Below are 27,201 nucleotides of genomic sequence, written 5' to 3'. Positions count from 1 at the left end.
GCTTTGGCAAGTTTGATTATAATATATCTTGGTGACTTTCTTTTGGGATCTACCTTGTGTGGGGTTCGATGAGCATCTTGGATAGATATCTTCTCATTTTTCAAGATATCAGGGAAGTTTTCTGCCAACAAATCTTCAACAATTCTCTCTGTATTTTCTGCTATCTTCTCCCCTCCCCATTCTGGTAGTTATGTCCATCACTCTTAGGTTATTCCTCTTGATAGAGTCCCACATAATTCTTAGGCTTTCTTCATTTTTTTTAATCCTTTTATCTTATTTTTCCTCAAATATGTTGATGTCAAGTGCTTTATCTTCATTCTCACTATTTCTGACTTCCATTGCCTCAGTTCTGCTCCTATGACTTTCTGTTTAGTTGTCTAATCCTGAAATTTTACAGTTAATCTTCTGGATTTCTGTTTGCTGTATCTCTATGGATTCTTGCAGCCTATTAAATTTGTCACTATGCTCTTCTCTAATGTTCTTAAGTTCCTCTATTGCTTTGTCTTTGTGCTGCTTGGCTTGTTCTGTTTTGCCTAATCTCCTTCCTGATCTCTTGAAGAGTTCTGTATGTTAATCTTTTGTATTCTACATCCAGTAATTACAGGAAGTTCTCTTCAGCCAGAAGATTTCTTGATTCTTTGTTTCGGGAAATTGCTGAAGCCATCATGGTCTGCCCCTTTATGTGATTTGATATTGACTGTTGTCTCCAAGCTACCAGTAAATTATTGTATTTATTTTATGTTTGTTTACTGTGTCCTAGTTCCTTGTTTTGTTTTGTTTTGACATGCTCATATAGGCTGCTCGAGCGATCTAGTTTGACTATTGGCATGTATGAAGCTCTAACGTCCTGTCACCAGGTGGTTAGAGCTGTTACTAAGTATGTGAGCCCACGAGTTCATTCACCTTTCTTGTATGGATTCAGCTCAGGTGTCCAGGTAGTTGGTTACCAAGTGTGTAGTGCAGGTTCTCACCAAAATCCTAGTCAAGCAAGGGTGATTGGTGTAGGCACAGGTATCTGGCTACAGTAGGGGGTCACACACTGAGCAAGGCAAGGGGGTGACAATCACCCCTGAGTGTCTGTGAGGAAAGCACGTGTCTCTGTTCCCTACAGCGCATAGATGGGTGGGTTTTGCAGCTGTTCTATGTTTACCCAGTGCTGTTGGCTGTAAGGACTGGGAAGCACCACATATCTTGTATCCCTGTCACAGGTCACTAGGTGGTGTACATGGAGCCACCAGTCCTCAGGCCCCTGAAGTGGGTGGGTGAGGACTCTGCTTAATAGGCAAAGTGGTGTCAAATGTTATGAACCTGCCTGTCCACCATATAGCTGAAACAGGTGAAGTTAGACATCAAGTATATACCCTGTTATACTGTGCTAATGAGGGCCTATGCTGTTGAAGTGGGCCCACACAGGTCTATGCAGGGGTGAAAGGCATTCAAAGTCCATGGACCCCTTATGCCGTTTCTGCCAGGGGCCGTTTCTGCCCTGAGTTCCCAGCTTAGGGGAGCTGGCAGATTATTTTTTCCCTGTTTTTTAATTTGTTTCCTTTCCAAGGTTGGGAGAATGGCTCAGGACCAGTGACCAGTCCTACTTTCAGCCCAGGGAACAAAGCCTGCTGGGACCCAGCGCAGAGCAGGAAGGGAGCAGATAAGCTGGAGAGAGGTTTTTCCCAAAGGGGTGTTTTTTGATCTGCACAGTAGGTCAGACGCACGTACTTATCTTTTGCCAATTGAGAGCCGATTTTCGCTGATTCTGAAGGAGTGAGTAGACTGTCCACCACTAGGTGTCTCCCAATGTGGAAAACGCATCCCGAACACCACTGCTTGCCTCACCATGCTTTCAGCATCCAGCCTGCGGGGTCCAGTTCCCACCAGGTCAGGTTTGGCAACTGCTCACTACTTTCGAACCTGAACTGTCTCTCCCTCCTCCGCTGCTCAGTCCAATTCCTCAACTTTGCCTTTGATGTTCAGGGCACTTAGGTTGTCATATATAATCAATTTTCTTGTTTTTTCAGGTCTTTGTTGTAAGAGAGACCACAGGAAGTGTTTGACTACTCTGCCATCTTGGCCCTACCTCTAGCCCAGTTTCTTGAAGAGGAATATTGGAGCACTTAAGAAATATTAGATTCCATTCAAAAATAAATATTCTACTACACTCAATTGTCTCCTTCTTGTGTGGGGGAAGAGTAGGAGGTAGAAGGAGAGGGTCATCCTTCTTTTCATTTCTGTTTCTCCGAGTCTAGAGTCCTCTTTTCTTTTGGTGTTTATACTAAAATCTAATTTTCAGTAAGGGCCATCAGTGGTGCCTGCAGGTCAAGTGGCCAGGGTCATTCAAGAGTGACTTGTCCTCTTATTCTCAAAAAAAAAAAAAAAAATTCAAGGACTCAAGTTCAACTCCAAGGCTTTATCCCCACCCCCCAGTGTAGAGAGCCGTCACATGGCCATAGCTCTGTCAATACTTTACTTTGGATATGTTTTTTCCAGAAGGAACATGAATCTTATGCAGCAATCTTAATAAATGCAACTGGGCTCCATTTCTTGGCTTTGAGGTAATGAAAAATTAATCACCATACTTTACAAGTAATAGTTTCCACTCACAGCACTCCCTTAGAAGTAAATATATCATAAATAGTTACTATTATACCAAGGGCTGGTGGATTGGGCAGCCTGTCGTCCATAAATCCCTTTTCAACAGACATGTTATTTCTCCTGGGGAACAAACAGATTTGTTTTAGATCAGAGAGTCAACTGACAGATGGCCTTTGTGAAAACAAACCATTTGTATAAATAAATTATATTTTTTTACTAGGGTATTCTGCTTTTGTGGATTCGGGAAATCAGTGCCCCTATTCTCTATGAATGGGTCTAAACTGCAAAGAGCAATTATGTTTCGGTGTAAGGCCAAATTGCACAGATCTCCAAACATGGATGCCAAGACCCAAATTCTCTAGATGCCTGCTGCCACCTCCCATCACAATCGTCACAAAGAGCTCTCTGCCTGGAGGTAATGGGACGATCTCCAGAGAGCACGGTCACCAAGCAGAGCAAGATACCAGCTGGCACACTCCCTTTGCCCCAGGTTTTGTTTCCTTTAAATCTAATGGCACCACATGTCTTATTTTCCTAACCACAACTTTGCATAATTGGGACTGGCAATGTATTTATCTTAAAAACCTGGAGTCTTTCCTTTTCCTTTACAATATAGCTCATAGGTTAAATGTAGAAACATGGTGGGTTCCTTTAAAATCTAAACCAGCCCTTAACTGTGAACGTACTGCAATCTCAGCTGCAACCCATTTTATAACATATACACGTGTAACATACATATCAGATTATTTACTTACTTGTGTATAGATGCATATACATGGGTATACATTTATACACATGCGTATCCACTCATGTAAGCCTTCTTTCCCAGCACTCAACTGTCAGGACTTAGTGTCAAAAACGACATATTTTGTTGTTGTTGTTGTTTTTAGGAACTGGGACTAGTAAAGCATTTCTTTTGTTAGCAATCAAGATGTTTATCTCGGCCAGAAATACTATGAATGAGCTTTGTTGACATAATGATTGCCTATGTGTCCTTTATCATTGCCTTCTTTAAATTATTAAGACCCCAAAGCCATCAGTTCTGATTAAGAAAATAAAAGTTCGACATCAATCACATTCGCTGTTTAAAAAAAAAAAAAAAAAACAGAAAAGACTTTGCATATTTCTAGCTAAAAAAAAATTAAAATCAGATTATCTAGTATTTTCCTGGCTATAATGTACTTTTCGGAACCTGTATTTATTCTTTAGAATAGTGGGGTACTGTTTAACTCGGGGCTTTGTGTTCATGCATAACCTCAGGCTCCCAACTTGCTATTTAGAGCCAGGCCGGTTGGTGTCTTGATGAAATTAATACAGCATCCCGAGTTCCTTGACTTACATCCAAAGAAGAGCTTAAACCAATCATTTCCATGTGTTTGTGATACTCCCAGGAAATCTAAAGTTACTTCAAACAGGATCAGAAATTCTCAAATAAAATTACCCTGAATATACAAATCTTATACACGTACATCTAGGCATGCCAGATATAAATATCAAGAAGCCCTAATGGCACAGTGGTTAAGTGCTCAGCTGCTAACCAAAAGGTCAGTGGCTCGAACCTACCAGCGGCTCTGTAGGAGAAAAGACCTCGCGACCTATTCCCATAAAGATTACAGCTTGGGGAACTCTATGGGGGCAGTGCTGACGGACTCTACAGCAATAGGTTTAGATATAAATATACATCTACATGCACATAGATACCCATAGTCCTTCTGGAAGAGATGAGGATCAGAAAATTAATAAAGTCATTGCATACCAAGACCCCAGAAGTATAAAATGATGTCAAATTATAATAGGTTAGATTAGAACTAATCATGGATAATAAAAACCCATCTAATTCACACATCATAAATTTGGGTCATGAGAAAGAAAAAAGGTTTGGGGGGGCACAAAACTGAAGAAGCTATTTTTTATTGTAAAAAATATATATAACACAACATTTACCAATGATGAAATTCTTTTTAAAATAAATGATTTTGTCATTGAATTACTAGTACACCCAAACGGATTTGAACCAGACTGCATGGCTGAGTCATTTGATGCATTTCTTTTTCATCTCTAAATCATGCTACATGCCTGTTTCTAATGAAAGGGCAGCTCGTCCTGCATCTCACTGAGATTTCTACTAGACACACTAGTTCTTAATACAGTCAATTCACAATCAATAATATTATTCACAATCATAATCTTATGCACACATACAGGTCCAGGGTTAAGAAAATATCTTCAGTGCAATTGCAATCGCCGAAACCTTCTGCAATTAGGCTTTTGCTGATTCCTTGAGGGTATGTGGCTTCCAACCAGGTGACCAAGGGCAAAATTCCTTTGCCAGAAACCAGTGGGTCTGGTAATTTAGCTCCTGGGAGTGTCCTGCATTTCCCTATCACCAGATTAAGGCAGTGACCTGACATTTGCTAGCTCTATAACTGTGGGCAAGTTCCTCACCCGATCTCTGCCTCAGTTTCTCCATCTGTAAAAAGAAGTTAATACTGCCCACCCCATAGAGCTGTGAAGATTAAAACAGTTAAAGTGCTTAGCACAGTGCCTGGCACAGAGTAAGCATTCGGTAAGTGTTGTTGTTAGGTGCCATCGAGCCCACCTTCAGCTCACAGTGCCCCATGGGTTTTCTAGGTTGTAATCTTTATGGGAGCAGATCCCTAGGTCTTTCTCCCATGGAGCTGCTGCGTGGGTTCAAACTGTCAACCTTTTGGTTAGCAGTCAAGCACTTAAGCATTATGCCACCAGGGTTCCTTTTCAATACTTGTAAAGTCTTATTATTATTATTTGTTATGCAACATGTTAGAGACCCCCTGAGCTGGAGGCCACTGAAGAACTCAAGATTAGTGATGAACTTATAGTCATGTTGATTATTTTAAATGTCTTTTAATTGTACAATTAAAATGCAAGCCATATAATTATACAATTATACAAAATGGATATCAATTGTACAACTTATATCACATGTACAACTGTACGATTAATATGTATTTTGTATGTTAATTGTATAATTAAAATACATATTAATCGTACAGTTGTACAATATATTTTTATAAATAAATATTTATATAATCAGTATTAAATTTTTGTTCATGGCTGGAAACGTGTAATTTACCTGTGATGTGCATATTGAATTTTGTATTTGTCCCCTATACACCCGGAAGAGTTTGCAAGTGGTAGAAATGACACTAGGTTTGGTATCAGGGAGAGCACTAGAGGCTCTGCCACCAATGACCTGCACGGCCTTGGCTGAGCCACTTCACCCACCTCAGTACCAGATTTCTTCCTATAGCATAAATGGTCAGCCCAGAGGAGCTCCACAATCCCTTCTATTCTCAGAGCCAATGGGTATTATGAAACCAAAGAGATGACATCCTATTTGATTCTCTGAGTTGCAACTACACCATCTATTTGAAAAGACCAACCAGTATGAAAAGGAGAATTCTGCCTAGTACGTTTCCCAGACCCAGCCTTTCCCAGGATAGCAGGATACCAACAGGCAGGTGAGACAAGTTACATAACATCCACATAAAAATGACTGTGTACACCATATTTGTTGGGAAAGTACAGTGAGAATGTGATTCTAACATATATTGATAATTATTCACTACTATTTCAATCAGTCTGACTCACTGGGTCACGGGGTAGGAGTATTTTCAAGCACCGCTAGAAGGCTCCTATCCTCCGGAATGTTGGCCTGGGGGTTATTTCTGGTCAAGAGTATTGTTAGCTGCTGTGAAGTCCACGCCCAACTCATGGCGATCTCAGGCACAGTGGAACAAAACGCTGCCCGAGCCTGACGGATCACAGATCCATAAGGTTTCCACTGGCTGAGTTTTTGGAAGTAGACAGGCAGGCCTTTTTTTCTAGTCCATCTTAGTCTGGAAACACTGATGAAACCAGTTCAGCATCATAGCAGCACACAAGCCCCCACGGACAGACAGGTCGTGGCTGCACATGAGGCGCGCTGGCCAGGACTCAATCCCAGGTCTCCAGCACAGACGGTGAGAATTCTACCCCTGTACCACCACTGCCCGCCAGACCAAGAATGGGCATCAAAAGTCTATATAAGAAGAGAGGTAGAAGCTTCCTCTAGGGAGGGGGAAAGGAAACCACTAGAAGTTGTCCCAGAGAATCCGTAAACTAAATCAAAACCAAACCCAGGGCCATTGAGTCCGCAGAGTTTCCAAGGAGCGCCTGGTGGATTTGAACTGCCCACCCTTTGGTTAACAGCCGTACCACTTAACCACTACGCCACCGGGGTTTCCCAGAGGATTCCTGGAAGCCTTTTAAATATATGTCTTAGGGAAAGAGAACTTTATCCTGACTGGACTCCTGGCCTAGAAAGTACCTTCAAAAGCATAGTGCTGTCATGGGGGGTAGGGGTTGGTAAAAGGCTTAGGAAGAAAGTGAAGGAAGTCCCAATAAACTGAGACCCCCAGGTCCAGGAGAGGGTGAGAAGCCACGTAAGATAACAGGCTTAAACAGAGTGAGGCTTATCTATGCCTTGATGTTACATGCATGACTGTTTGGGAAGCCAGAGAGGAAGATGGCTGATTTCTCAGCAAAACACTTGTTTAAAATGCACACTTTGTAAAGCGCTATCCAGTAAGCCATCAACAGCCCTGATTAACAGCATAAATCCAGACAGCACTGGGCCACTGTGTCCCTCCTACTCAGGCAATTGGAGGCTTTCAGTCACCCCAAGGTCCCGCATTGCCTAAACATTTACAAGTTTATAGGAGCAAACACACATATGTTACCAAAAGAGAAGGGCTTTGAAAAGCATCCATTTGGCCAATGCTTAGGATTCTGTTTTCACGTGGGTTTCTCTTTTTTGAAGAGATAAAAAATTTGTCTCTCACAATCCTTTGACTCATAAAGGAGAAATCAGAGAAAGCATGGATGATTCATAGCAAGTTAGCATTTCCCACGGAAATATACAATCCCTTTGACTCAGTCGCCAGCCATGGAGCCCTTGCCAACATCTTCAACTTACAAAGGAGACCACCTCACCGGCTAGATCAACCATTAATCCCCTTCCCGTTATCTCACCTGATACTGTCTACCCTCCTCCATATAAATGTTTTCTAGAAACTAAAAAATTGGTCCTTGAGACAATAGTCTCCTACTAATCTTAATACCCATTGGGGATACTGCAAATTAACACACCGTAAAGCAAACCATCTGAAAATCACGTCCATGCACACGGTCTCGGCCACCTAAAACACAGATCTGCTACTCCAGATATTATGCAACGCTGGATTCTAAATGTGTCTTAATTTATAAAAAGCCAACAGACATGATACACTCTCGGTTCTCGTGGCTGTGGCTGCCCTACACTACCATCCCAATGGTGGACACGTGTTAATGTATTTGTAATTATTTAAGGACACAAGATCGAAGGTGGCATTTTCAGCTTTCACCTTCTAAGGCTCTCCCCAGATCGGCCTGAGGAGCGCCCACTCTGCCTTCTCCCACCAAAGGTGGGTTCTGCCAACAGGAGACACGATAGTAGCCACAGCGTCTCCGTCCCCAGCTCTGGGGAAAGCCTCATCTTAGAGGGGCCCTCGGCTCATCCAGCAGCTCCAACAGCGACGCGGAGACCGCGCGGTTTCATCATCAATGCTCCTGAAGGACAATAGCTCATCAAGCCCCACCGAAAGCCCCAGACCCGTCGCCGAGCCTGGGCTGGCGGGGGATGAGGCTGAGCGACTCCTCCTAGAGGTGGTTATGTGGAGAAGGAGCAATCCCTTCTCCCTCCTCCTCCTCCCCCCGCTACTATCCGCGGCCCGGAGAACTGCCGCTTGCCGCCATTGACACGCACAGATAGAGCCCAAAGAAAGGCAAAGAGTCCTGCCCGGCACCGGCGCCGCGCGGGCCGAACCTGCGCCCGAAGAGGGGCGCGCAGAGGGCACTGGGCGCCCGGAGCAGGCGGCGCAGCACCAGGTGAGCCCGCCATGGCGATGGCATTATTGTTTCGGGGGTTCCGGGATCTACAAACAAAACGCGCCGCTGGGGCAGTGCAGGGACCAGAGAGAACCACCCCTGCCTCTCCCCGCAGCCCCTGCGGTCGCACCCCCAAAAACCAATTCCTCCTGCAAAAAAAAAAAAAAAAAATTAACAAATAAAGCTGCCCAACTTGCTTCCTCAGGAAATAAAGAGGGGTTGTTAAACAATCAGTAAAATCCGTGCGGCCGGAGAGTGGCCGGGGGCTTCTTGAGCAAGAAGGGAGGGAGCGGGGATGCGGGGTCCGAGCAGCGGGCCCCGGGCGAGGCTGGGGCGGTGAGCGAGCGGAGGGTGCCCAGGGATACGGAGTTTGGGGCGCAGAAGAGGAAGGTGGGAGGCGCACGGCGCCGAGGGGGGCTGGCCGCAGGCGGGGGGCTGCGGAGGAGCCGAGGGGGCTCCGGCAGGGCCGTTTCGGGACTTCTGAGGGTGTCCGGGCTGGGTGCCGGCCTCTCCGGGATGACAATGGAGGGGGCGCCGAGCTGAGGAAAGGGACCGGGGTCTGGGGGCGGGCCGGACGAGGAAGGTCAGGCCGGGGACGCCGGGCGGCGGGGGCGAGGACCGCGGGCTGCTGCCCGGCGCCCAGGCGCCGCAGGCGGGCGTGTGCCCCTGGAGCCCGCGCAAAGGAGGGCTCGGGGCCAGGCACTCCCCTCCGGTTCCCTTTCCGGGGCGCCCGGCGCCGACGCGCGCTGTACTATCCCCGGGAAATGGCGGCCCCTCCTCGGCTCACCCGGCCGGTCTCGGGTTCCCGCTTTGCGCGGGAAAAAGAGAAGAAGAAAAAAAAAAGGATAAAGGGAATTCAAGTAAAGAGGCTGCGGCGCAGGAAAGGGCTGTGCCGTCGCCGGGCGCGGTGCGAAAGCGTGCCGGGTGCGGCGGGAGGAGTACCGGCCCTGCCTCCCGGCACCCAGCCCACTCTTCTGGCGCGCACCCTGCTTCCAGCCTCCTCAGACTCCAAAATCGCGCCTGCGGGTGTCTTTCCCCGCCATTCCTCGTGGGGGCGCCCTCAGTTCCTGCCCCTCTTTGTTCTCAAAACAATGGCCAGAAGACCGCTGAGACCCGAACGGTCAACTGAGCCTCCTTCTCCAGGAATTTCCAGTTGCTGATTGTTCCTGGCATGAACTGGGTCGCCGTGGGCTTGATCTAGGCCCTGTCACTGCTGGGATTTGTTGGCAATGACTTCCCAGAGGCCCCCCTGAAGAGGCCCCAGAGTGGATGAAGGGATGAAAGAGGCAAGAAGAAACGGACTGAGAAACCAAAGCTCAGGTCCCGTGTGTTTGAGGGGTTGAGGTGGGAAAGGCGGCGCCACAGCCCTGACTGTGAAGGCAGTTCCTTTCTTAGACACTGTGCTGGTGAACCTAGGTTGGGGTCCAGCCCAGAGGAATTTCAAAACAAGGGCCCCCTTCTAGGACCTCAGGAGCCCATTCCACTAGGGGTAATCAGCCCCCCGGTGGCAAAGGGTTTCGTCTTTCCTCATTTGTGTTTGTGTTGAAGTAAGTCGTACCCTGAACGCGCTGAGCAGTTGCTATTGAAACGGTTCAGCAGGTGAGAGCGAAAAGAAACATTCAGAGGGAAAATGAGTGTTCGGCTGTGTTGTTTCTTATTTAGAAAGAGTTCCTGTGTGAAACGCAAACTAAACTACATATAATTCTCAGATATTTTATATGTAACTGAAAGTTACTTTTACTCCTTTGTTTAGAAAACTCTCTTATTTGCAAACTAAATGTTCAGGGCGCCAAGATTGGGAGCCAGGTGCCCTGATTTTTAGGCCCAGATTATCAGATAAATACTGTGGGGACAAAAAGTTTATCTCGAATTACATAATTCACACCTTTAAAACCCCTCCTTCCTGTATTCAAATTTTCTTTAAAAAACATAATCAGTTCTCCTTCTGTTTTTCCTACCCTGTTATTGTTACTCTTCACCTGGATCCATTTACTTCCATTAGGCATTATTAACGCTTTCCTCTGTTTCAAAACTCTATAAAAAGAATTTACCTCCCTGGATCCAGAATGTTCCAAAGGTTCTGACCCTACTCCCACACCATTCCATCTTCTGTCTAGTTCCCAGGGTTTTTGAGGCGCCTTTGGTCTCCTGTTTCCCAGCGGGTGGGACACCCTGCTAGCTATTGTCTGAGACAACTCTGTCTGCTTTTCCTGCCTCCTGCCAGCAAAGCAGGAGGCAAATACCGTCTTAGGCAACTTGAAATGAAAGCTATCTGTAACTTGTACAAGGGGAGGGATGTGCAAGAATTCAACCAACACTCTTGAAAACTGATTTCATTCTTAAGACATCACCTTAGAGGCAGATGCAATCATGGCAAATACTTTTGAAAGTTGTATATTGCGCAGAGATGAGCAAAGAAATATATGGTTGAAAGATCGTCCCACAAACATATATTGAGCACCAATTACTAAACCCCTCTGGATGGGGGGCAGGGGCGTAACACAAACATGAGGAAAACATGGGCCCTGCTTCCCGGAACTTACAACCCCAAGCTGAGGAGATAAAGTGTACATGCAGCTGAAGCCAAGTAAAAGTGATTAATATCGGCAAGCAAGTAGGAAAACAGGTGTTTTCATATACTGCTGATAAGTTGTATAAATTGATGCAACCAATTTGGAGAGCAGGTTGGCCTTATTAAAATTAATAACGTGCCCATTCTGGGAGCAGCCGTTCCATTTCTTAGTGTGTATCCTAGAGAAACAGACATGTGCCCGGTATGTGTAACGCTATTCATGGAAGGGTGCTGGTAGTTCTGAAAAATTGAAGCCAACCTAACAGCCATGAATAGGAGATGGCTCCGTAAACGCTGGAGTCCCTGGATGATGCGAATGGTTGATGCACTCAGCTGCTAACTGAAAGGTTGGTAGTTTGATTCCACCCAGAGGCACCTTGGAAAAAAGGCCTGGCAATCTACTTCTGAAAAATCAGCCCTTGGTATCAGCAAGAGCTCAGTGTCTGCATCAAGCTTCCTTGTCCCTGGTTTGTCTTTCCCCTTCTCCACTGAAACCCTGCTACATTATCCATAAAGCCTAGACCAGTTTCCTCCCTTCCAGCCTAAAATTCTCTTCTCTTTAACAATTATGGTAGCATTTTATTTGTGACTAATTACACATTCTCAATCACTTTCAAATTACCTACATATAGTTATCCAAGCAATATATAAATTAATTCAAATTGTAAACTTTCAGATATTATCAGTAATGGCTAAGGGTGGATGTGAATAATAATATGACTAAAGTCCTCCTTGACAGCCCTCTCTGATTCTCGTCCGTTTTAGTAGGTGTATTCTTCCAGACCTTTTCTATATATTTATGTATTGCATTTTTACTTACAGAAATATGTAATTTTATTATTTTTTTTTTTTACATAAATGGTACCATGTGGTATTCAATGTTCTATACGTCACTTTTGTTAATAACATGTCTTGGTGATTTTTCTGCCTCAGCATGTATAGATTCGCCTCATCCTTCTTAACTGCTTTTGAATATTCCAGAAAACAGATGCACTAGAGTGTGTAACCACACTATCAGTTGCTGTCCAGTCCGCTCTGACTCATAGCAGCCCCGTGTGTGTCAGAGCAGAGCTGTCATCCGTAGGGCTTTCAGTGACTGATTTTTTGGAAGTAGATCACCAGGCCCTTCTTCTGAGGCACCCCTGGATGGACTCAAACTACCAACCTTTCAGTTAGCAACTGAGCTCCTGAATTGTTTGCACCATCCAGGCTCTCCACATTTCAGGGTGGAGGACTAAGTGATCCTTCAAGCCCCTTTTAGTCTTAGATTACGATTTGGTGAAATCTTCTGTATCTAAGATTGTGAGAATTGTGAATTTCCAGGCAGGTGGCATCTTGCCCTGTTGTTTTTAGAGGCCGATTGGTTTTTATCTGAATTTGAGGAATATAAGATTAGACTAGGACCCCAAAGTGCCCAGCCTTGAGAAAAACAGAAGTGTTTTCTGTCATGAGGGTTCCCAGTAGACTGTGTGGCTCCCAGAGTGTTCCCAGGGTTGAGAGTTCATTACTATTCCTTTACACCAGGGCCTAAGATCAATGAGGGTAAGAAATAGATGTTACTGAGTTTGAGCCTCACGTAACCATATACACAACTTCAAGCACTATAGTATTATAGTAACTGATGTTGAAATGGAGGGAGGAGTAGACAAATATGCTCAAGAAAACGTTAGTCTGTTGTCTTATTGAGGGTTCTCTAGAGAAACAGAACAAGTAAATATATTAAAAAAAAAAAATCAAACCCACTGCCATCAAGTCGATTCCGACTCACAGCGACCCTGTGGGACAGAGTAGAACTGCCCCATAGAGCTTCCAAGGAGTGCCTGGCGGATTTGAACTGCCGAAGCCTTGGTTAGCAGCTATAGCACTTAACCACTACGCCACCAGGGTTCCCCGTAAGTATATATAGGTATAAATATATATGAAACCAAAGCAGTTACTGTAGAGTATTTTGACTCATGGCAACCCCATGTGTGTCAGAACAGAACTGTGCTTTATAGGGTTTTCATGGCTGTGACCCTTCAGAGGCAGATTGCCAGGCCTTTCTTTTGAGGCGCCTCTGGGTGTGTTCAGTCTGCCAACCTTTTGGTTAGTAGTCAAATGCTTAACTGTTTACCCCACCCAGGGAACACACAGAGAGAGAAAGAGACTGACTTACTTCAAGGAACTGGTTGTAGGGTGCTGGAAAGTCCAATGCCAGTGGGTCAGACAACAGGATGGATACTCCTGCTGGCTTGCATCACAAGGTCCATAGGTCAGGCAACTAGAGAGTGAAGTGAAAATTCAGCCAAAAATCTATTTAGATTATGGGGCCAGAACACACCCTAGGGAAATTCTTTTTTCCTCTTTAGGCTTTCAACCAAGTTGATTGATTGATTGATTACATTGCATTAGATTACATTATGGAAAATAATTATATTACATTGCATTACGTTAGATGTAAGGTACTTACATTGGACTGTATTATGGACGTTAACCTGCTTTACTTAAGACCAATTGATTTAATCATATATAACTATACCGTAACAGCAACTAGACTAGCATTTGGCAAAAAAAACTGGGAACCATAGCCTAGCCAAGTTGACACATAAAATTAACCATCACTTTCACGTTCTGTGAAAATAGTTCTCTATAGCTGTTTCTTTTGTGGAAATAAGTCATAATAGCTAATATCTTCTAAATGCTTACTACCTGCCAGGCACTGTTCCAAGCACATTATATGTACTAACTCATTTAATTCTTACAAAAACCATACAGGTAGGTACTATTATTATACCCATCTTACGGAAAAGGAAGTAGGTACAGAGAGATGAAGGAAATTGCCCAAGGCCCTTACATAACTGGTGGATGATGGAGTTAAGACCCCCGCACAGGCAGCCTGACTCCACTGCCCCACACCCTCACATGCATGGGGAAGAACAAGCATTCCAGCAGTTCTTGGCTTGCGCTCATTGTAACATGAATATATACAAAATTTATTTTAAAGACACATGATTTGCATCACTATTTTACCAGACTGTGTCAAAGGAAAGACCGAGAGTATCTGACCAGGCCACATAATGCTACTCTTTAAACTGTCTTGTCACTAAATGTTAAATAGATGAATTTGGTGGTTGCTCTGAAGCCCTTACTGTTCATTTATGCATCTCACCATCCATCATACTTTGCCCGACTTATTTGACTGGCATTGCCAGTTTGGACTTGGAACAGAGTAAGTAATTCAAGTCAAAATTCTCACGCTTTGACACAAATGGGTGTGAGAATGTGCACAGACCACCAGCCTACGTGCAGGGACGTTAGTTCAGCTGATCCTGAGATATCAGAAAAGTGAGATACAGTGAGTAGATTTTGTAACCCAAAATTACAACACATGGTCTGACCAAAGATTTGGGGGTCATTTCTGGATATGAGAGGCAGTCTTGATGATATAATTTGGTTGCCTAGATTTATTTCTGTGACAACAAGACAGAAAAATCAAAATACAATCAGACTTATCCTGGCCCAGTGTTTACAGTACTGGCACACCTCATGGTTGTTGTTGTTGTTGTTAGGTGCCGTCAAGTCGGTTCCGACTCATAGCGACCCTATGCACAACAGAACGAAACACTGTGCCATCCTTACAATCGTTGTTATGCTTGAGCCCATTGTTGCAGCCACTGTGTCAATCCACCTCGTTGAGGGTCTTCCTCTTTTCCACTGACCCTGTACTTTGCCAAGCATGATATCCTTCTCCAGAGACTGATCCCTCCTGAAAACACATCCAAAGTATGTAAGACGCAGTCTCGCCATTCTTGCTTCTAAGGACCATTCTGGTTGTACTTCTCCCAAGACAGATTTGTTCATTCTTCTGGCAGTCCATGGTATATTCAATATTCTTCACCAACACCACAATTCAAAGGCACGCCTCATGGTATATGTATAGAATTATAGACTTTGTATTTTGAGCTCCCTTCACTGCTCAATAAAATCATTAAAATTAAATAGTGGTGGTAGACTATAAAGAGCTAAATTCCAATAGCTTATAGACCATACGACATAAACTTTTAGATCGGATGATAATTCAGTGGGTTCCCCACCATAGTGCTTAACTTCCAAATTGATCAGCCTTTTAGAATTTCTATGAAGTGATAATCAACTCACGTCTCACCCCTTGCTACTAAACTGAATTTTCACCTCAGCCGTTCTTTAGTAGGCAATGTAGGTCATCATCTTGGGGTGAAGAAAGGCAACCCTGTAAATGAAATATGTTAAGTCACAAAGAAGGCCTTTCAGGTCCAGTTTTTTTATGGTTATCATAAATCAAACCTGTTGTCATTGAGTCAGTTCCTACTCATGGCGATCCCATGTGTTACAGAGTAGAACTGTTCCATAGGGTTTTCTTGGCTGTAATCTTAACAGAAGCAGATCACCAGGCCTTTCTTTCGTGGTGCTACTGGGTGGGTTCAAAGCACCAACCTTTAGGTTAGTAGTGAAGCACGAACCCCTTGTGCCACCCAGGGACCAGTGGTTATATATAATGACTTTAAATGAAAGATCACCTTGATCTCAATTCTCCCCGATTATTCCATCTCTATGGACGTGTTGAAAAGGGCCTTAGAAGTCATCTGGCCCAATGGTTCTCAGGTGGAGCTCCACAAACCCCAGGGTTCCTGAGGGGCCCAAGGCACGGAAGAGGGCAACAATGCATAGATTTTCCCAGGCACCTCCCCACCCAAACCAGGACAGCTCCCCTTGCATCTGTTTTATATAGTAGAATCCCTGTATGGTTTTGGTCAAACAAAAAAGGGGTTCTGAATGATCAGCTCATCTGCCGAGGGCACAGTTAATGGATGCAAAAGTACAGTGTCCTTCTCTAGTCCACGGCACCTTCCCTTTTACCACCGTGCTGCCTCTAATCTCACTGGTTTCACCCACAGATAGAATGGTGCCATGCTGCTGGTGGTAGCGCTTAGTGGGTACAGCTGATCCATCATGCCAGCGCCCAGGGGCTTTGGGAGTCCCACACAGCCATGCCCAGGGAGTGACACTGCCCATCAGCAGCATAGAATCACTTCAGCTGCAACAAGAGCCCCCTCAGCCACAAGTCCCTGCAGTGCAGCCACTCCTAGGGACTGACATGACAATATGGAAACCGGGTGGGGGGAGGAAGGTGGAGGGCTCCCGGAGCAGCTGCTTCTGCTTAGAGCTCAGCCCCTTGTTCTACCTCTGAGAGCAGACAACTGGCCCACCCATCCATTCTGTCGCCCAGACTCATGGATGTCTCTGGAATCCCCTGGATGGGCCAGGCAGCACCAGGGCCTACAGCCCATTTGCTCTCTGGTACTGGTACATTCACTCCCACTCCACTCTTCCACTCACTCCCACCCTAGAAGGTTATCTTGACTTGGCCAAAGCCAGTTCCCTGCTTAGAGAGGCAAGAGAGGCCACTGCTTTTAATAATAAGCAGCACTACTAATTTGGAACAATTGGCTTTTGAGTGAGCAGAATAGTTTACCCACTGTTCTGATCTGTTCATTCTTAAAGAAAAGAGAGAGATCAGGCTGCACCCAGGGAAAGGTTTTGTTTTTATTTTGTTTTCCATGAATAAATAGACTCAAGAAGGCAAACTGGTCCATTTTCTGGTGTGCATTACTAACTCAGATTCAAAGAGAACTAAAGTTATTTTTATTCATTTCTCATCCAACTAGGACCATAACCCGTTGCTATGAGTCAATTCCAGCTCATAGCAATACTATAGGACAGAGTAGAACTGCCCCATAGGGTTTCTAAGGAGCAGCTGGTAGATTCGAACTGCCGATCTTTTGTTTAGCAGCCAAGCTCTTAACCACTGTGCTACTAGGGATCCAACTAGTACCATAAAAAAACAAACCCGTTGCCATTGAGTTGATTCCGACTCATAGCCACCCTGTAAGACAGAGTAGAACTGTCCCATAGAGTTTCCAAGGAGCACCTGGTGGATTTGAATTGCCAACCTTTTGGTTAAGCAGACGTAGCACTTAACCACTACACCACCAGGGTTTAGGTGGCCAAGTATGTTCATATTAGAAAATAGCATAAGATTAATAATGAAGAAATGAGATGTATATCAACAACTTCTACTTTCTCTTAAAAAAATCTTAGTTCAGGTTCAACAAATGTAACAAAATGGTGGTAAAAAGTCACTGTGGCAGAAAAATTGGAACCCCTGTGCTTTGCTGGTGGGGAGGTAAAATTGTACAGCCTCTGTGGAAGCTGTATGGTGGTTCCCCCAAAAGTTAAACATAGAATTTCCTAGGACCCAACAATTGCACTCCTAGGCATATACCAAGGAGACTTGAAAGCAGGGACTCAAACAGCTACTTGTACCCCAAAGTTCATTGCAGGATTATTCACAACAGCCAAAAGGTGGAGACAGCCCAAGTGCCCGTCTACAGGCAAATGGATAAGCAAAATGTGGTCTCTGCATCCAATGGAGTGTTATTGATCCCATAAAGAGAAAGGAAGCCCTGACACATGCTAAGACATGGATGAACTTTGAAAACCTTATGCTGGGTGAAATTGGTCAGACAGAAAATGACAAATATCGTATGAGCTTGTATGAAATATCTAGAATAGGCAAATGCATAGAGAACGAAGTAGATAAGGGGCTGGGGAAGGGGGAAATGGGAGTTACTGCTTAATGGATATTGAGTTTCTGTTTGGGGTGATGAAAAAGTTTTGGAAATATATAGTGGCGAGGGTTGCATAACATTGTGAATGTTATGCACTTCAAATTATACACTTGAACATAGTTAAAATGGCAAATTTTATGTTGTTTAAATTTTACCACAATAAAAAAATAAAAAGTCACTGTACTGCAGTCGCTACGGGTATCCTAAGTCCACTCTTCTCCACCCCCATCCGGGGCTCCCCGGCTGGTCTCCGCTCCCATCCTCCGTAGAATGACCCAGATGGCCACACCTCTCTGCTTCTGAGTTAGGAAGAACGTCCTGGCGGTTGAGCTTCCCGCCAGATTATTCCACGACATGATTTGAAATGCCTTTTTTTTTTAAAAAAAAAGGAATGATTGGATATCCAATCGTATAATTTAAGTAAATTGGGTCAATGCTTGCTTCTCACATACACGGTTGGTCAATTTGGTTAATTTGATCCGAGTGTCATTTTGATGAAATTGCTTTTGATATAGCTCTTTATGTTTTAAATTGTTAATGTGCTTTAACATATATGACGATAAAATTATTGACGGTTCTCATTCACTGAAAGGTGGCCTTGGAAGAAAATGGTTTGGAAAGTGTGACTTGTGCAGTAGTGATTTGCCCTTGGAGTTCATAATGGAAGTGTAATATAGCCAATGATTTAGCTAGTATTCCTGAAAATGGTTTTTACAGCTACAAAGTAATGCTAACAAACTGTTATTATTTCAATACAGTACTTAGGGTAACGTGCCAAAATACATTAGAATTCTGTTAGGTGTGAGACTGTCTGATTTTTCTCATACCCTTTAAAAACATATTTCCACATATAATATATTTATATTGAATTCCCTTATGTCCTACCGAGCTTTATTTCATCTCACTTTCTTCTCCCAAAGGATGGTTTTGAACTGACAGAGCTAAGATGCTTCATCGCAGTGCCTACTTCATTTTTCAAAAATATTTACAATATAAAATTTTCTAGAGCAAAATACTACAGATTAGGGAAATATCATAGGGAGTAAAAATGAATATATTTTAGCAATTTTAAAACAGGCACATGCATCCATTAGGGGGTGAAACTATGATTTTCATATTTGTGAACATTTCAGAAAACAGAACTTAGTGTTTTTTAAAATTCATTCCCATCATTAAAAAGCTGTAAGACCTCTTATTTCTAGATGTAAAATATGTATGCATGAAAGCATTCTGATTTGTGTACTTCTGGAGAGAATGACCTCAAAAGAGTACTCTAAGCTGTCTTGTAATTCCAGGAAACCCTGGTGGTGTAGTGGTTAAGAGCTACGGCTGCTAACCAAAAGTTAGGCAGTTCAAATCCACCAGATGCTCCTTGGAAGCACTATGGGACAGGTCTACTGTCCTGTAGGGTCGCTATGAGTCAGAATCAACTTGATGGCAGTGGGTTTGGTTTTTGGTTTTTTTTTTTGTAATTCCAGGTAAATTGTCAAGGTAGTTCATCGACCTGACCCAAAGCTCACCTGTGATATACTGGCCTATAATTATTGTTCCCAGTCCTCAAATTACTGGCTGCTTTTTTTTTAAAAAGGAGCCCAGGTGGCGCAATGGTTAAAGCATTCAGCTGCGATCCAAAAGGTCGGCAGTTCAAACCCACTAGCTACTCCATGGAAGAAAGATGTGGCAGTTTGCTTCCATAAACATTTACAGCCTTGAAACCCTATGAAGCAGTTCTACTCTGTTCTATAGGGTCTCTATGAGTCAAAATCTACTCAGTGGCAGTGAGTTTTGTTTTTGGTTTTCCTTTTTAAAAGCCTCTTTGCAGAAACTTGACTATAGAAAAATGGTCATTTAAATCAGGATTGCTGGAGACTTCTAATGGACCATCTTGCTGGTTAGCTGAGAGTGTGTCAGAATCCTCAAGTTTAGATAAAGTAAAAATTTCAAGTTGTTTGAGGCATAAAAAATGGTTTGCTCTTTACCAGCTCTTTATACCTGAAAAAGAATTTCTTTGAACTGAAAGAAAATACTGATCTAAAGAAATCAGACTGTTTTGTCTTTTTATGAAGGCAGTCAGTGTATTAAAGTTTGCTGTTTCTTACCAAAAGCAATTCATTTAATAAAGGTAAATGCTTATGATTTTTCCTTCCTTCCCTCTCCTCCCTTCTGGGATTAGAGTATAATTTTCAACATTGTTTATAGAAATCTCATATGTTACAATCATGCAAATACAGACACATTGAATTGGATTCTGTTATTTCAATGAGTCTTATACAGTCCCTTGATAACAAAGTTGATAATTCTTTGTCTCAAGACCAGTTAGTTTCCAGTGACTCACCTGAAAGTGATCTGAATTTTTACATCATTATTCCCGTTGGCGTCGAGTCGATTCCGACTCATAGCAACCCAATACGACAAAGTAGAACTGCCCCATAGAGTTTCCAAGGAGCAGCTGGTAGATTCAAACTGCCAACCTTTTGGTGAACAGCCTAGCTCTTAACCACTGTACCACCAGGGCCCCATACATCATTATTACTCAATTCTAAAACAATTGAACTGTTTCTCCTTCCTAGCATACTCATTTGTAGGTTAATCCTCAAATTATATTTATTAAGATGTTAAATTAAAATGACACTTTCAACTTCCAGTTCAATACGATGGACTGAGCACATGTGCTTTCCTTCAACCCCCTCCTTCCCTAGAGGCCACAGAAATAATGGTAAAGGTATACAAAGAAAATAAACATTTAATAACAAGTGGGCAAGGGCAGGTGTTGGTCATCAGTAGGAGAGCTCAACACATTTCTAAAAGACTGGAAATACATAGGAGCATGTTGACAGAGTCACAGGAGGAAGCCCCCACTAAGAATACAAACAAAAGGAAGCTTCAGTGAAGATAAGCAGGTATGAGAAGTGGGGAGTCATTGAAGGTCTGTCTCCAGAACAGCTACATAAATTGGCTTTTCACCATCCCCTGCTTCTAGTAGAGTTTCTGACAAGTTGTAGTTTACCGCCACCCTGCAAACTAACAATCTGAAGATTCCTCTGAAGAAATCAAGCAACTGCAGAGCAGTTATAGAAGTCTTAGGATGGATATGGCTCCATGAAATAAAGCTCCCCTCTTTCTGGCATTTGGGGGCTTTCATTTCCTTACTGGGGACCCTAGAATGATGCCTGGTAATTGGCATGCCCTGCACACACACCCAGAGATCCCCAATAGGAAGCAGGCCTACCAAACCCCATAGTTGAGAAAAGCTTTTCTATCTGCCTATAATAATCAACCTTGTCCTTCATTCTTAAATTATAATATAACCAACATCAATGTTCATTGAAACTGACTGTCTTTCAACTGACTGGCTGCTCACATCAGGTCACAAAATGGAGAATAATTACATCCAAGTTGACACATAACCCTAACCATCACAGGGGGCACAGTTGAGTTTATGTTAATGGTGGTGGAGTATTTTAGAAAAGGATAGTGATAATGGTGACACAACATGAAAAATGTAATCAAAGTCATTAAATTGTGAATGTGAAAGTTGTTGTGTTGCAAATGTTTTGGCATGTGTATTTTCACAATTAAAAAAAAAATTTATACTATAACCAGAAATCACCAGACATTTAAGGACAGACAACATGAAATGGAAAAATGAAAATAGAGCCACTGATTCTGGATAAAGCAGTTTAAAAAACAAGATAACATTGACATATTCTAATTAGTTTCAGAGAGATTTAAAGACACAGTGCATTTATAAAAGAGTACGATGTTCTGAGAACAAGAAAGGGTGCCTGGAAATTAAAAATGTGATTACCAAAATTAGATATTAAACTAAAGACTGAAAAATAGAAGAAAAAAGATAAGAGTTGGAGGAGCAATCTAGATCCAATACCTGGTTTATAGGCATCCCAGAAAGAGAGGAGTAAGGGGAGAATTCGGGGGAATAAAAGGGTAGGGAAAATAATCAAATACAAAATAGAGAAAAAAAAAATCCCAGAGTTATGAAGATTGAGAGTCTTCAGATTAAAAGAGTTTATCACCAAGTGCTGAGCAACAGAGGGAGAGACACCGCACCGAGACACACCCTTGTGAAATGTTAGAACATCAAGCATGCAGAGAAAATCTAAAAGCTTCTTGGGTGGGGGAGAGCACCAAACTTCTCATCTCTAACATGGGATGGTAAAGATCAGTGGATCAATTGCTTCAAAATTTTGAAGCAAAATTATTTTGATGCTAAAATTATATACAATGCCAAATGAAAGATCAAGGATTATTTAATAAAGACAATTGCATTTGTGTGAGAAAACTTTCCTGTACTGTTTCTGGAGAAGTTACATGAGGTGGAGACCAGCAAAACAAGGGGGAAAACCAAAAAAGAGGAAGTCGTGGGATCAGGCTTGAGGAAGGAAGGGAAGGCAGGTCCCTGGATCACTGTTGGGAAAACAACTTCATGTCCAAAGTGAAGGGCCAGGTCCAAGGGCTTCAGGAACAATGTCTCTGGGGGAGAAATGGCCCCTGAAAAGAGAAACATGATTGAGAAGCTAGGTGATTTTGAGGTTCTGGTAAGTGTGCGGAGCCTGGCGGTACAGCGGTTAAGCGTTGGGCTGCTAACCAAAAGGTTGGCAGGTCGAATCCACCAGCCGCTCCTTAAAAACCCTAAGGGGCAGTTCTACTCTGTCCTATATGGTCACTGAGTCAGAATTGACTCAAGGGCAACAGGTTTGTAAAAGTGCATTTTTCTTTTGTCAACAAGAACAAAGAAAAGTAATTAGCCACTTCTGGGGGCTGGAGAAAAGGAAGTTGTCACTGAGCCAATTCGGACTCATGGCGAACCCCCTGTGTGTCAGAGCTCAACTGTGCTCCATTGGGTTTTCAGTGGCCGATTTTTCGGAAGTAGATCACCAGGCCTTTCTTCCAAAGCATTTCTGGGTGGACTTGAACGTCCAGCCTTTCAGTTAGCAGCTGTGTTAACCATTTAGACATGGACCAAATGTGAAGCCAAGTAAAAGGTAGAATAATTTTGAATGACAGACTTTCAGGACATAGAGAACCTGTTTGTTCTTGATGCTAAGGCATCAATGTTGGACCCCAGAGAAGGAAATGTAGTGCTAACACCCTACTTGATTCTGAGGGGAACAATATTTACAGCATCGTAATTGTGTAAATGCTACTTATTGGCATTTAACTTTCAAAATAAACCTATAGACAAAACGTGGAGGGTTTCACTGTGATTATAAAACAAAATAAGCGTTATTAACCACAATAGACAGCATAGAAGATAGAAGTAGGGAGGTGGAAGTAGGGAAAGATTAGGGCACTCACACACTCATGTTACGATGAGTTGATAGCTAATGATCATTCTAAACTTGATGGAATCAGAGATGGAGATTTAAATGTATTATGTAAAGTTTCCAAAACAATCAATGGAGGAAATGAAAATATAACTGTCAACCATTGGAAAAAAAACAGGAGAAAAGGGAATTAAATTCTCATCCTACTGACAGGAATCAATAGAGGCTTTCTAAAACTGAAAATAGATTTTAAAGAAAGAAGTAAAGTATAAAAATTATTTAGAGTTTTAGAGGTAACCCCCAGAACTAACACGAAAAATGGTTACACGGGGTAGTTGCCTCTGGAAGTGAGACCTGCGGTGAGAAACATCAAGTGGGAGACTGTTGCTTTTTTTTTTTTTTTTATGTGCAAGTTTTGGAGCTGTGGTGGGGCAGTGGTTAAGAGCTCAGGCCACTAACCAAAAGGTCGGCAGTTCGAATCCACCAGCCGCTCCTTGGAAACCCTGTGGGGCAGTTCTACTCTGTCCTACAGGGCCAGTATGAGTCGGAATCAACTTGACTGCACACAACGAAAGTAACAGCGTGTGCAAGTATTACTTTGATTTAAAGATAAATAATTTTAAATAACTTCTTTAACTTAATTTCTTTGCTTCAGGAAAATTATTGAATTTCACAAACTTTCTCAGTTAACAAAGTTCTTTAGAGTCTCTGTCATTTTTTCTTGGTGCGCCAGGCCAGAAGAAATACCCGATGGTTCCATTAATTAGGTGGTTCAGTCCAAATAACTTAATAAGCATTTATTAAGTTAACCACTTAATAACTGTCTGAAAAATAATACACACGAATTAAGGGAAAGAACAATATTTTTATTTCATTCTTAACCACGAGGCAGTACGAATAGGATGTATGTGCCTGTTGGGCATCGTGCACCTTCTCACATCTTGGAGACTGCCACCTCATTTCCTGTTTCTCCTTGATCTTCACACAGCACACTGGCTTTTCATTTCAGCAACAGCCAAAAGCCCAGTTTTGCAAAAATATGACATCATCAAAAGGAATGTACTGTAAATATGGCGAATGTAATTGATGTTGCTGAGTTGTACACATAAATGTTTTGTTATATGTAGTCCATCACAATAAAATTGTTTTTATCAATAGAAAAAAAATAAAAACGAGAATGTAGCGCAATCTCCAGGGAGCCCTGATGGCACAATAGTTAGGCATTCGGCTGCTAACCTATAGATTGGCAGTTCGAGTCCACCCAGAGGCTTGGCAGGAGCAGGACCTGCTTCCATAAAGATTACAGCCAAGAACACCCTACTGTTGTTATACTCTTTCAGAGTCAACACGGCAGCACCTAACAGCAACAACAGTGCAGACTACTGCTGAAACTGTGAACTCATGAGCTGGTAGTTGTCTCCAACAGAAATCGAGTATCACTGTATTTCCTTGAAAGTTTAAACTAGCCTGTAGCGCTCGCTGATGTGCTCCAGGGTGCCTCAACACACAGTTTGGGAACCATGGCTCTAGCATCTACTTGGAACTTTATTATGGTTTGCTCTGCCACTTCACAGGAAAACGTTTGAGAATAAGGGCCGTGTCTTCTCTCCCCTATGTGTATTCCACAACATCTAACGTAGCTGCTTCTTCGGTCATTATTGCTCCATAAATACTGTCTTTCATTGAATCTGTGATGTTATTGATTGTTAGAGGCATACAGATTTCTAGAAAGAGTAAAATGCTGGAAAAAAAAAGCGCATCATAAAATCAATGAAATATGTAGTTATTTGAATAGTCTGGTGTGAGTTTATTGGCCGTGTCTGAGTCAATGCTGCAATTTAATATTTACCCTTGTGTTGTCTATAAAATCTAACTCATTGGTGTCCTTATGGGCTTAAAACCCTGTGGTAGAAATAAATCCTAAAGCCCCAGGGTCTGAATATGCCCTCTCCCCCAGCGCATTTTCAAGGCAGTGACGCTCTTCAAATTGCTCTGTCCCCGGCGGGTGAAAGGAAACCAGGAGGTGGCGCTGAGTTCTCCCCTCGTCTTTCCTCAGTTATGTGCTTTATTTTCTTGTCCCCCATATTAAACCCCTCAAAAATACTCATTGCCATCCAGTCAGTTCCGACTCAGCGCGACCCCATAGGACAGAGTAGAACTGCTCCATAGGGTTTCCAAGGCTGTAATCTTTACAGAAGCAGACTGCCACATCTTTCTCGTGAGGCACGGCTGGTGGGTTCGAGCTGCCGACCTTTCACTTAGCAGCCTAACGCTTAACCACTGTACCACCAAAGCTTCCCCCCCCCGCCCATTAACATCCTTAAAACTCTCAGATTCGCTTTTTGAGTAATGACAGACTTCATACCTTGATCTTTCCAACATGAAAGGACAAGTATATTGCGGATTTGGGTTGTATCTGGTTCCCAGTTTATCTAAAGGATGAACACTTGCTGCCTGGAGGGTGGGGCCATCTGACCACAGCCCAGTGGCCTCCAGGGGCTGCGCACAAGATATGTGTTGTTGTTGGGTGCCATCAAGTCAAATCCAACTCATAGTGACCCCATGTGACACAGTAGAACTGCCTCCATAGGGTTTTCTTGGCTGTAATCTTTACCACAGCAGATGGACAGGTCCTTCTCCCACAGAGCAACTGGGTGGGCTCAAACTGCCAACCTGTGCACTAGCAGCCAAGTGCTTAACCACGGCACCACCAGAGCACCGCCTTACAAGGTGTGTAGAACCACTCAAAGAGCTTCATCCTGCCATATTCTTTTTTCCTCCACATAAACAATCTAATGTGTTATAATCCTTAAGCATTGCCTAATAAGAGCAAAATTTGTTTTAGAGCAGAAGGTCAATAAATACAAAGATTTAAGTATTAGTGTGATTAAAGCAAATTTCCTAGTCACAGTGGTTCTTTACTCTTTAGATGAGTGAACTCAAATTCACAGCATGTGGATTAAAAACTTGGCCAAGTTTTTAACTCCTAACTTTTCAAGACTGAATAGTCAGGTAAAGGGCTGGCCTGGAAAATGAGGAAGCTAGGAGCCCCTGGGTGATGAAAACAGTTAAGCTCTCAGCTGCCAACTGAAGGGTTGGAAGTTTGAATCCACCCAGAGGCCCCCAGAAGAATGGCCTGGTGATCTGCTTCCGAACAAATCAGCCATTGAAAGTACCATGGAGCACAGCTCTACCCTGAGAGTGGACTCCCAGGCAGCTAACAATAACAAAGGGCTTCTAATTTTCCACAAATCAAGTGCAGGCTTAGGGATAGGGGGAGGGGGGTGTGGAGCTGTGTATTTAGAAAGCCAGGTCTTTAGAAACCTGGGTCTTGAGTGGTCTGAGGAGACACAGCACTTCCTTCTATCTGTGGGTTCTCGAGAGTGTAACATGTCAGCTCCTACCAGCTCCCACCCTGCTCCCCTAGGGGCCCCTGGTTGTGGTCTGACTCTTCCTTACAGTGTATGGAGGCCTCCCCAGGAGAATCCAGGGGTTTGTACCCAGCTGCTTGAACTCAGCACAATGTCTGGAAAAACAGGCTCCGCAGGCACAAAAGACTCCCAGCCCCGTTAAAGCACATAGAGACAGTCAGTCTCACACTTAGACTCAAACACAGCTGCATCCCGTCTTTATCTAAGACCCTAACCCAGAGGAAAGTCTGGAAGGCGAAGAAAGAAAGTCTCATTACAAGTGTCATGTAGGACTTTGTACAATCTTTAACTGCTGTGTTTCTCTACTTGATCCCACCCTGGTTTTCCTTACTTGGCAACTTTATTTTTATGAGTGTTTTAGGCACCCATCCCCTAAAGTCTCTTGCTTTTCTTCTACTGCTGGCCCTAATTTCCAGTTTTTAGGGCAATGTGCGACTCCTCTTCCTAATATTGGGAAAGCGCCTAGGTGGGTTTCTCCTGCACAGCCAGTCATTCCTTGGCATCTGCTGGTTTGAGAAAATGTGTAGGGTGTTCCTCCCCTTGCGGCGTTTGTGCCTGGTGTGTCGTTCTCTCATCATCGGTAGGGGGAGATTAGGACCATCCAGCACACACTGAATGCACAGGGCATGTCCACCCTGCGATGAGCTTTTCAGGTGGTCTCCGTGGCAACCAGATTTACTAATCCCTGCCACCCCCCATTTACCAGTAACTGGGAAAAGCTCATAATTGGC

The 27,201-nt window shown here is 43.3% G+C and overlaps 1 protein-coding gene across 1 annotated transcript in view; it reads left to right on the top strand.

The window, feature by feature from the left end:
• Positions 1–8,447: 8,447 nt before the first annotated feature.
• The window catches only part of LOC126059823 (core histone macro-H2A.2), a 73,817-nt gene continuing 55,063 nt past the window's right edge, over positions 8,448–27,201 (top strand). Inside the window, exon 1 of the mRNA XM_049855819.1 lies at positions 8,448–8,535. The gene's annotated coding sequence lies outside the window, so the exon portion shown is untranslated. The remainder of the gene's footprint in view (positions 8,536–27,201) is intronic.

The sequence above is a fragment of the Elephas maximus genome, chromosome 16 (genome assembly GCF_024166365.1).
Source record: "Elephas maximus indicus isolate mEleMax1 chromosome 16, mEleMax1 primary haplotype, whole genome shotgun sequence".
Classification (NCBI taxonomy): domain Eukaryota; kingdom Metazoa; phylum Chordata; class Mammalia; order Proboscidea; family Elephantidae; genus Elephas; species Elephas maximus.
The sequence above is the reverse complement of the archived record's forward strand: the minus strand, read 5'-3'. Positions and strand labels throughout refer to the sequence as shown.